Source organism: Poromitra crassiceps (genome assembly GCF_964638095.1).
Source record: "Poromitra crassiceps genome assembly, chromosome: 14".
In the NCBI taxonomy this organism is placed as follows: Eukaryota; Metazoa; Chordata; class Actinopteri; order Beryciformes; family Melamphaidae; genus Poromitra; species Poromitra crassiceps.
The window spans coordinates 2,015,273-2,025,201 of record NC_139633.1 but is presented as its reverse complement, the minus strand read 5'-3'; the positions used below and the strand labels follow the sequence as shown (position 1 = coordinate 2,025,201).

Sequence of the window (9,929 nt, the reverse complement as noted above, 5' to 3'; positions counted from 1 at the left end):
CAAGGAACGCCCCTTCTGGCGGTCAAAACTCAAAACATCAATGGCGCTGAACACTCCAGACGCAGCTGCAGCAAAAAGCGGTCTTTTTTCCACCAGTTTCCAGTCAGGAATATTTAGACCATCTATCAAGCGTTGAAAAAGAACGATATCTAAACAAACTACACGTTTTGGGCACTTCAAACAAACCGAACTATCGTTAACGTTACTGTCCAACACATGGCAGTTCGGGGGAAATTGTTTCACAACAAGAGACTGCGTGCGGAGTGCGGACTCGTTTTTATAATGTTGTGGAGCCCAGCCCTCGTCGCGTGTGAAGAGAGAGGGAGAACGGGTGAGACAGAAGCAAACTATTTTTTGCAGATCTCAAAAGCAGGTAAACCACTGTGGGATTAGTGAGACTATTGCTAAAAAGTGATGCCTGGGCTGTCGTCCGCTCAAACAGTACTTCACGGGGCGGCTGCGTGTCAATTGACGTGTCCTTAATATGCAAAGCGTGCAGCTCTAAAACAAACAGCGTGAGAAACTAGTCGACTCGGCGGGCAGCAGAATGAACAAGTTTTTTTTTTGACCGTCAGGTGGGCGTTCCCGGCAGCACGTAACGCCCCTTGAAAGCTATGAATGTGTCAGTCAGTAGTAGTAGGCTACTAAAGTTATAAATGACTTGCAGCAGCCTAGCCCTACTGTAGCTTATAGTTCCTTTTTCTACTACCGGGTTTGACCACTGACACGGGGCATGTTTCCGCAGGCCCAACCCCCTGTGTGTGTAGCTCTGGCAAGGCTGCCTGTGGCGTTCACAGTCGTGCAGTGCTGCTGCAGACAGAGGAGATCTGCTGCCTGCACACGAGTCCTGCTAACAGCAGCACAGTGACCGCTGGATGGAAGAGTATTAGCCGTGCAAAGTAACTCCACACTCTCTCAGGTAGGCTCGGCAAACATTTCGCTTTAGTTTCGAGTCGGGTTTTTTTTTTTGCCGGGGAAATAGCTTTGGTGGAGCGGAAACCGTGAGATCGGAGTTCGGTCGGTGTAACATTTTACAACCACAGAAGAAGTTGTCATCTAGTTCTTGGAGGGAGTTGTGTTGTTGGGAGTGATTTTCAGCAGTGATACCGGATGATTTAAGGTGAATGATTTCCCTTTACGTTACCACCTGCAACGACATTTAACTTAGTCGGCTGCAAAATCCTATTCGGGTTTGGCAACGGGCCAAAAGCTTCCCATAGATAGACTATGTTCTTCTTCCATCCACAAGTGATGGTCAGGTCATCATGGGTCTGACTCTGCTTGTAGGCGCCTCTAACAGCTGTGCTGATATGGGACACCTCATTAGTCTGCAGAAGAAGAAAATGCATGTGTGTTTTTGAGAGAGCGAGAGAGGAGCAAGGGCTGATTCACACACACACACACACACACACACACACACACACACACACACACACACACACACACACACACTTAAACTTGTATGTCAAGGAAAATAGTCCTGACTGCAGACAGACATTAAATATAAAGTCTGAATGTTGAGTAAGACAAGGTGTGTGTGTGTGTGTGTGTGTGTGTGTGTGTGTGTGTGTGTGTGTGTGTGTGTGTGTGTGTGTGTGTGTGTGTGTGTGTGTGCACGTGTGTACTGTAAGTGTAAGTGCATGTACTGATTACAGCCAAAAGGCATTCTGTCAAACTGGTTGCACACACACACACACACACAGGCTCTGGGGTTGAGCGGTGTTGTAAACATTTAGCTTATGGAGAGCTGCTAGTTTTGAATAGAGGAATTCAGAGTAAACAGTGTGACACTAATCTGATCGGCAGCAGAGCAACACACACACACACACACACACACACACACACACACACACACACACACACACACACACACACAGACAGCACCACCACCAGCTACATTAGCTAGTCTGCTAAAGTTAATACTAGCAACAGAGGATCTCCACTCCTCTGTTTTATTTTGGGTGAACTTCTGGATGGTGCCTCAGGTCTGCTTCAGGGTTTTCAGTTCTCTTCTCCACTGTTTCCACACCAGCTTTCTTTGGCTCTTCCTCTCTTCCGCCTGCCTTCCCTCTGGTGTCCAGTCAGTGCAGGGTGCTTCTTGTGATGTCATCCTGTTCTTTTCACATGATGTGTCCCATCCATCTCTCCACCATCTTCTCATGATGATGGTGTCGATGCTCTCCTCCTGATTGGTCCGGGCAGGTAGTTGTTGATTGGAGATGGTGTTAGGCCAGAAGATACGCAGGAGTTTTCTCAGGCTCTGTGTGGAATGTTGACAGCTTGGAGAGGTCATTCTCTGTCATACTCCAGCATTCTGAGCTGTATATAGACGGTTTTAACTTGACAACAAAAACTTTCTAAATTGAACCCCCGCTCACTTCCTGTTGCAGTTTTTGCTATGGACATAAATAAAAATAAAAAAACATTCAAGTGCAGGACTGACCATTCCGTGAAAACCGTCTATAGCAGGGTAGAAAGCACACAGCTCTGCTACAGTTTTAGCTTGGTGTTACTGGGAGGAACTTCCACACACTGTTTATCATTCTGAAGGTGTTTCTGGCCTTGTTGAGACGGCTTTTGATGTCACTGCCTGTTCCTCCATCATATCTAACAGTGGTTCCAACTTCCAAGATATGTGAGCTCTTCTCTTGTGGGTTCATTCCATCTACAGTACTTTGTATCGGTAGTGGATTTTGTGTGTTTTTGACTTATAGAATAATCCAACAGGCTGCACTGATGTGGTGCCAGAGTTCATCTAGCCCCTTTCGGACTCTTCCGGGTATGACGTCATCGTCACGTGATCGTCTACCCCTACAAGAGTCCCTTATCCGTACATAGACTTCCCTGCGACTCTTGCTTTCAAGCTGTCTAAATCAGCGATACGCACATATTTACAAGTGTCACAGAAACATTTTGAAAGCTTGATGCTGATCATAAATGCCTCTTTTTATCCGAATTCTGTGCCAGTGGTGATATAATTTTTTCCGGGTTAGAGCTCCCAGCCGTCGCAGCCCTCAACAGCGCCACTCTGGTCGAAAGCTCGGTAAAAAATCGCTGATTTAGACAGCTTGAGAGCGAGAGTCACAGGCAAGTCTATGTACGGTTAAGGAACTGTTAGACGGCAGATGATGAAATCATATTGTGGACAAACAGTTATGAAAGCAGCTCGAGTTCATCCTGTGTGTTTACACTCTCAGCGGGGGGTCCACCTGGTTTTGGATGGTGGAGAGTCAACAGTTTTCCCTAAGCAGCATACACATACCAGCATCTCTGTATCATGGCATGCTGCCTTCTGCTGGGGCCAGAGGATTTCTGCAAAACACACAGAATCATGCAATTTGGTCATAAAAATGGAGTCAACTGTAAAACATGATGGAATATTGCAGAATTGTCCATATTTTGGCTGTAATCGATAAAAGTAGTCCTAAATGATAAAAATCTCAAGTAGACGGCCACCTAATTATTGTAGCAACCTAAATTATTTCATAATTGTAAAATAGATGTAGAGAAATTATTCCGTTTCCGATTGTGGTGTTTTGAGTGGGGGGGTCGGTCTTGCATGGGAACCTTACGTCTTTACTTTGAGAAACATGTTGAAGAGGCTATATATATATAGGCTATATATATACTGTATATATATATATATATATATATATATATATATATTATATATATATATATATGTTGTATGTGTTGTATGTATGTGTGTGTATTTATTGATGATCTTTTGGTGAACTATGGTCACTATGTGAGTTGCCTATATCTTTCTGCACCACCAGCACAAATCCCTGTATATTTCTCATACTTAGACACGGATACAGAGACTCTGATTCTGATTCATCCATAAAAATGGACTAAAATAGTTTTCTGAACTGAACCAAAGCCATAGATACGTTGAGACACTAACTGAACTTTGATGAGGAACCTAATATAACAATACCATCAGTGAGAGGACCTGATGAAGCTGCCATGTGAAACGTCCCTGTATTAAAAGGCACTATTTCTTTGATATAATAATAAAAAAAAAAACTCTACAGACTTCTAAATGTGCAGCAGGTTATTTTGGACGACACATGGGTTCCTGTGCTGCTGCTGGTGTCTGAAAAGTAACATTAGCACTGCTCTGCACAGGGCGTTCACTAATTCTCGCATAGCCTCATCATACATTTAAACGTCTAAATATACACCGAGGCTATTTTAAGGGTCTGATCAAAGCCTCAAATGTGTTCAATGTGTGGTCGATGGAGAGCCATGTGCTGCAGTGCAGAGAAGCCAGGGGCCCGACTCGACTCGTGCTCATGTGCTGTCTCTCATTATCTTCTCATTCTGTCAGTGTGTCTTGTCTTCTCTCTGGAGGTTTATCTTCTCATTCTGTCAGTGTGTCTTGTCTTCTCTCTGGAGGTTTATCTTCTCATTCTGTCAGTGTGTCTTGTCTTCTCTCTGGAGGTTTATCTTCTCATTCTGTCAGTGTGTCGTCTCGTCTTCTCTCTGGAGGTTTATCTTCTCATTCTGTCAGTGTGTCTTGTCTTCTCTCTGGAGGTTTATCTTCTCATTCTGTCAGTGTGTCGTCTCGTCTTCTCTCTGGAGGTTTATCTTCTCATTCTGTCAGTGTGTCTTGTCTTCTCTCTGGAGGTTTATCTTCTCATTCTGTCAGTGTGTCGTCTCGTCTTCTCTCTGGAGGTTTATCTTCTCATTCTGTCAGTGTGTCTTGTCTTCTCTCTGGAGGTTTATCTTCTCATTCTGTCAGTGTGTCTCGTCTTCTCTCTGGAGGTTTATCTTCTCATTCTGTCAGTGTGTCTTGTCTTCTCTCTGGAGGTTTATCTTCTCATTCTGTCAGTGTGTCTCGTCTTCTCTCTGGAGGTTTATCTTCTCATTCTGTCAGTGTGTCTTGTCTTCTCTCTGGAGGTTTATCTTCTCATTCTGTCAGTGTGTCTTGTCTTCTCTCTGGAGGTTTATCTTCTCATTCTGTCAGTGTGTCTTGTCTTCTCTCTGGAGGTTTATCTTCTCATTCTGTCAGTGTGTCTTGTCTTCTCTCTGGAGGTTTATCTTCTCATTCTGTCAGTGTGTCTTGTCTTCTCTCTGGAGGTTTATCTTCTCATTCTGTCAGTGTGTCTTGTCTTCTCTCTGGAGGTTTATCTTCTCATTCTGTCAGTGTGTCGTCTCGTCTTCTCTCTGGAGGTTTATCTTCTCATTCTGTCAGTGTGTCTTGTCTTCTCTCTGGAGGTTTATCTTCTCATTCTGTCAGTGTGTCTCGTCTTCTCTCTGGAGGTGCTTTGTCACAGAACTAGTTCTCGTTCAGTCGAGTTGTGGCTTCTTGGCATTCCTTCTTGACGCAGTGGGACTACAACAAACCTTCTTGACGCAGTGGGACCACAACAAACCTTCTTGACGCAGTGGGACTACAACAAACCTTCTTGACGCAGTGGGACCACAACAAACCTTCTTGACGCAGTGGGACTACAACAAACCCAGCGCTGGTTAGCGTAGCGGGGGGGGGGGGGGGCTGGCTGGGTGAGTCAACAGTGTCAATCACTCTCAATAGAGAGGCAAAGTGACCGCCTACTTCCTGCTTCAGCACTGTACCAGGGATTTTCTTCTGCAATTTATTTTCCCATAGACACTTCGTAAAATGCTTCTAAAAAGAGTTTTACTTGGTCGAACCAAACGGTTCAGATATATTTAGAATCGGGGAGAGACCATAGAACATTTCACTTGGACCAAAACTTAAAAAACAACACAGAAAAAATATTTTCTTTAAACCTGCATCTTTTTTTACGTTTTGGTCCGAGTGAAATGTTATGCGGTCTCTCCTGTTTCTAAATATATCTGAACCGTTTGGTTTGAACAAGTAAAACTATTTTTTATAAGCATATTATGTAATGTCTATGGGGAAATAAATGCAGATGAAAATCTCTGGTACAGTGCTGAAGCAGGAAGTGACGTTCCACTTTGGCTCTCAATACTCTGCCCTCAACTCTGTTTCCTGTTTCCTGTCTGATGCACGTGATGTGACCCAGGCAGCTCTCTCCACATGTACCACACAACTCATGACTGTGTGTCTCTCATGTGTTGTTAGTGGGCCTCGGCCTAATCTAAACAAAAGGCCTTCATATGGACAACAGATCCCCAGCATTACATCTTTTCTAGTGGTAGAAATGCTGCACTGCACTCAAAACAGTGCCCGATAACAGAGAGAGAGAGAGAGAGAGAGAGAGAGAGAGAGAGAGAGAGAGAGAGAGAGAGAGAGAGAGAGAGAGAGAGAGAGAGAGAGAGAGAGAGAGAGAGAGAGAGAGAGAGAGAGAGAGAGAGAGAGAGAGAGAGAGAGAGAGAGAGAGAGAGAGAGAGAGAGAGAGAGAGAGAGAGAGAGAGAGTCCACATATAGGTTCATTGTATTTGACAAAACCACAATCGGTGGTGAAAAGGGCCTGCTAAAAAGGGCCCATTCTCAGTCTTGTCTTTTGAATGATGACAGCTGCTTGTTTTGTTGGCTGATCAAGTTCAAGCAGTTTGACAGACATGATTGTTGCTTGTTGGATGCTTGCAGGAATGCTAAGTAGCAGGGCTAAGATGCGCAGGCTGAAGGCTGGTCTCTTGGGCGTGACAGACTGAGATGGTGTCATAACAAAAGCACGTCTGAGTGATGGTCAGTGCGTGGTGGTGGTAGATGTCAGAATTGTCGTGGCGTCTGTGTCTGAGTGAGATTCGGCGGCGTGCGTCTGCCTGTCTGCCTCTCCTCCAGTCTGTGAGTCATGTATGGTGTAATGAGTGTGTGAGTGAGCACAAAGCGTCTATAAAGTGACTGCCTTGCCTGCAGGCGAGCTAATGCGCTAACGCTCATGTGACTGACTGTGAGATACAGGGGGGGGGGTGCATGTCAATAGACTATATGTCAATTCTCTTCATCTCTATTCTGCTCTCCTATTCTCTATTCTACTCTACGCTAGGACAGGGCCATATATCGATATTGTGATATGAGAGCAGTGTGAGAAATCAATTTTACAAATATTTTTGGGGCACATTTTGCCCCCACTGTCTAAAAAACGGGGGCATTGACAACATTTTGGGGGCGCTATTAAAGAAATAGTAATTGGTGCATATAGTTGCTAAGCGTAGGTTAAACGACAGCGCTGTTTGTGTGAGTGTGTTGTTGTTTTTTGTCTTCTTCTTCTGGCAACCAGCTTGCAGGTTCTGGGTGTGTTTTAGAATTGGAAATGGGGGCAAATTTTGCCCCTCGAGCATGGTTTTTAGGGACATTCTTCTGAGATTTCTTGGGGCATTTTTGCCCGTGCCCCTGGCTAATTTCCTACACTGTGAGACTAGATACCGTCTTAGATATTGGATATCGTAATATGGTTACATGCCATAAGTGTTATCTTTTCCCTGGTTTTAAAGGCTGTGTTACAGTCAAATTGATCACATTTTCTGAACTTACCAGACTGTTCTAGCGGTTCTATTATTTGTCTTTACCGACTTAGACTAGTCATTAACATGTCATGTGGTTAACAAAAGTTTATTTATTTGTTTATTTGGACGGGACAATGCACAATTAATGAACACATTGAACATGAAACAGAAACCGATACAGAAAGTGCTGGATTTAGCACGAGGCTAGTTTCCATCCACAGTGCCCAAACATAAAAACAGAAGAATATAAAACAGTAAGAGATACATAGGCGACGTTTGTGTTCAGCAAGATAATCTTCACAAACGAGTACCACTTTTATGACTTTTGACACGTTTTCTGAAAGAAAGAAAAACGCATTTTACGCCTCAAAACTCATAATCAAAGTGCTCCTTGTTTGTGAAGATAATCTCGTTGCACACAAACATCACTGTTTCATAAACTTGTGTTAACTACACAGAGCTTATTTCATGCATCTAACCAAAACAAACAAAAAATCCCATTGCTTTTACACGTACACGTACTTTTCGGACTCGTTCCTGCCGTAACTCTATTGAGACGTATGTTATATGCTGACAAGAAGCAGCAAACAACAGAGGAAATACTGGCAGCATTGAGACACAGCCCAACTGCTGTTGCACCACCAGCCTGTGAAGTTGATTGGGTTCAAACGGAGGAAACATTCAGAGAGGATTGAGATGCAGCGACAATTAAAATTAGACGAAATATTGACAGTATTTTGGTCGGGAGGAATACGGCTGACTGGGCTGAGAAGGGGAGACTAAATTAAAAACTATTATCGAGGGACATTCCAGCATTGGGGAGGCAGAGGTAAGTTTGGTTTTAGGACTAGAGTTTTGTTTTCAATCCTATTACTTAACCAGTATCAGTTCCCGTTCCTTCTGTGGTTATTTGTATATTTACAACAGCATTATATACTAGAGCTGAATGATTAGTTGATCAGTCAATCGTAGGGATGGAACGATATGAAATTTCACAGTACGGTACGATAGGTATGGTATCTACCAAAATATCACGGTATACGCACGGTATTTCACAGTATTGATTTTTCTTCCACCCTTTTAATTAAACGTACTATGGCCGATTGAAAAACCAACAAACAAACAAACAAGTAATTTTGCTTTGAAGAAACACAAATTATCTTTTTATAAAAATACCAATATTTGATCGTTCCAACTTCTTAAATTAATATTCTCTGGTTTCTTTAGTCTTCTATCTAAATGTATATGTTGTGGGCTGTTGGTCAGGACAAAAGAAGATTTCAAGACGTCATCTTGGGCTATGAGGGAAACGTGATATATATTGTGATGACATTTTTCACCATTTTGTGAGATTTTATAGACCAAACGACTAATCGATTAGTCGAGAAAATAATCCACAGATTAATCAATAATGAAAATAATCGTTAGTTCCAGCCATATTATACACAGACCCAGTGTCAAGTCTCTGCTATACTCTATATTTGCTTTGGATAAATACGGCTACAGTAAGTGCTGACATTTTCTAATAGCGGAACGCATTGTTTCCCAGCAGCAGTTGCCCGTGACAGTGGCTTCTGTGGGGAATTCTGGACTTTCTGATGGTAAACGCAGATGCCAGCTCAGACACTTTCCCCCCACATTGGTGACTCGTGCAAGATAAGCTCCAGGGCGACAGTGGGCTGGGGAGAGGAGGCCAGATGAGAGTATTGAAGTGCAGCCGTGTTGTTGCGAGGCAGGAAGTGTGACACAGAGAGCACAGGAAGTGGCTGCTGTGGAGTTAACCCCTCACGCTCTTATAGTTCAGTCGGTTAAATAGAGGCTGTTATTAGGATGAAGATCATGAAGCCTTCCTTTTCACTTATTTCTCAATAGCTCGGATGTATGACAAGCTTCTCGTACCAGCTGATCTTCAGTGTACATTTTGAAGAAAATCCACTTTTAAATGAATCCAAAAGAGAACCCAGCTATATTCAACATAGGAAAAATAAAGCAGCACAACCTTTTTTGCCTCATCCCTAATTTCACTCATCACTCACTGATGATGTCACATTATGTCTATGACATCATCAGCGATGTCACTCGAGTATCTCGATGATGTCATCAGTGATGTCAAGTGGGCTCTGTCTGCGATTTTGGTCCGATTTTGGTCCGCCAAACATGCCAATAGGGCAGGTGAGGCCACGCAGCCCACGAGCTGCGGACGAGGCCATGCAGCGGCCGAGAGCTGCAGGGCGCACGAGGCCCAGAGCGCGAGATGCCTAGTGTGACAAAAATACATAAGAACAGACACACAACATATTATATAGAAAATTATAAGGTAGAGTCAAATGTAACAGCCGCATTCACCCATTTTAATGTGCCTAATCTTCCACTAATCTCGCCTATATTTTCTCCTCTTTTGTTTCCTGGATTTCTCCTCCCCTCCTGCAGTAGCTGCTGCTGCTTCTTCCTATTCCTCTATTCTTCTACTTCTCCTTTGTGGTCATCAGTGTCAAAACCATCTAGCGTATATACACACTGTGTAT

The 9,929-nt window shown here is 43.5% G+C and overlaps 1 protein-coding gene across 1 annotated transcript in view; it reads left to right on the top strand.

Annotated features, from left to right (window-relative positions):
• Positions 1–981: 981 nt before the first annotated feature.
• Positions 982–9,929, top strand: part of LOC310789482 (WAS/WASL-interacting protein family member 1-like) — a 42,250-nt gene continuing 33,302 nt past the window's right edge. The window contains 1 exon segment of the mRNA XM_083651128.1: positions 982–1,120. The gene's annotated coding sequence lies outside the window, so the exon portion shown is untranslated.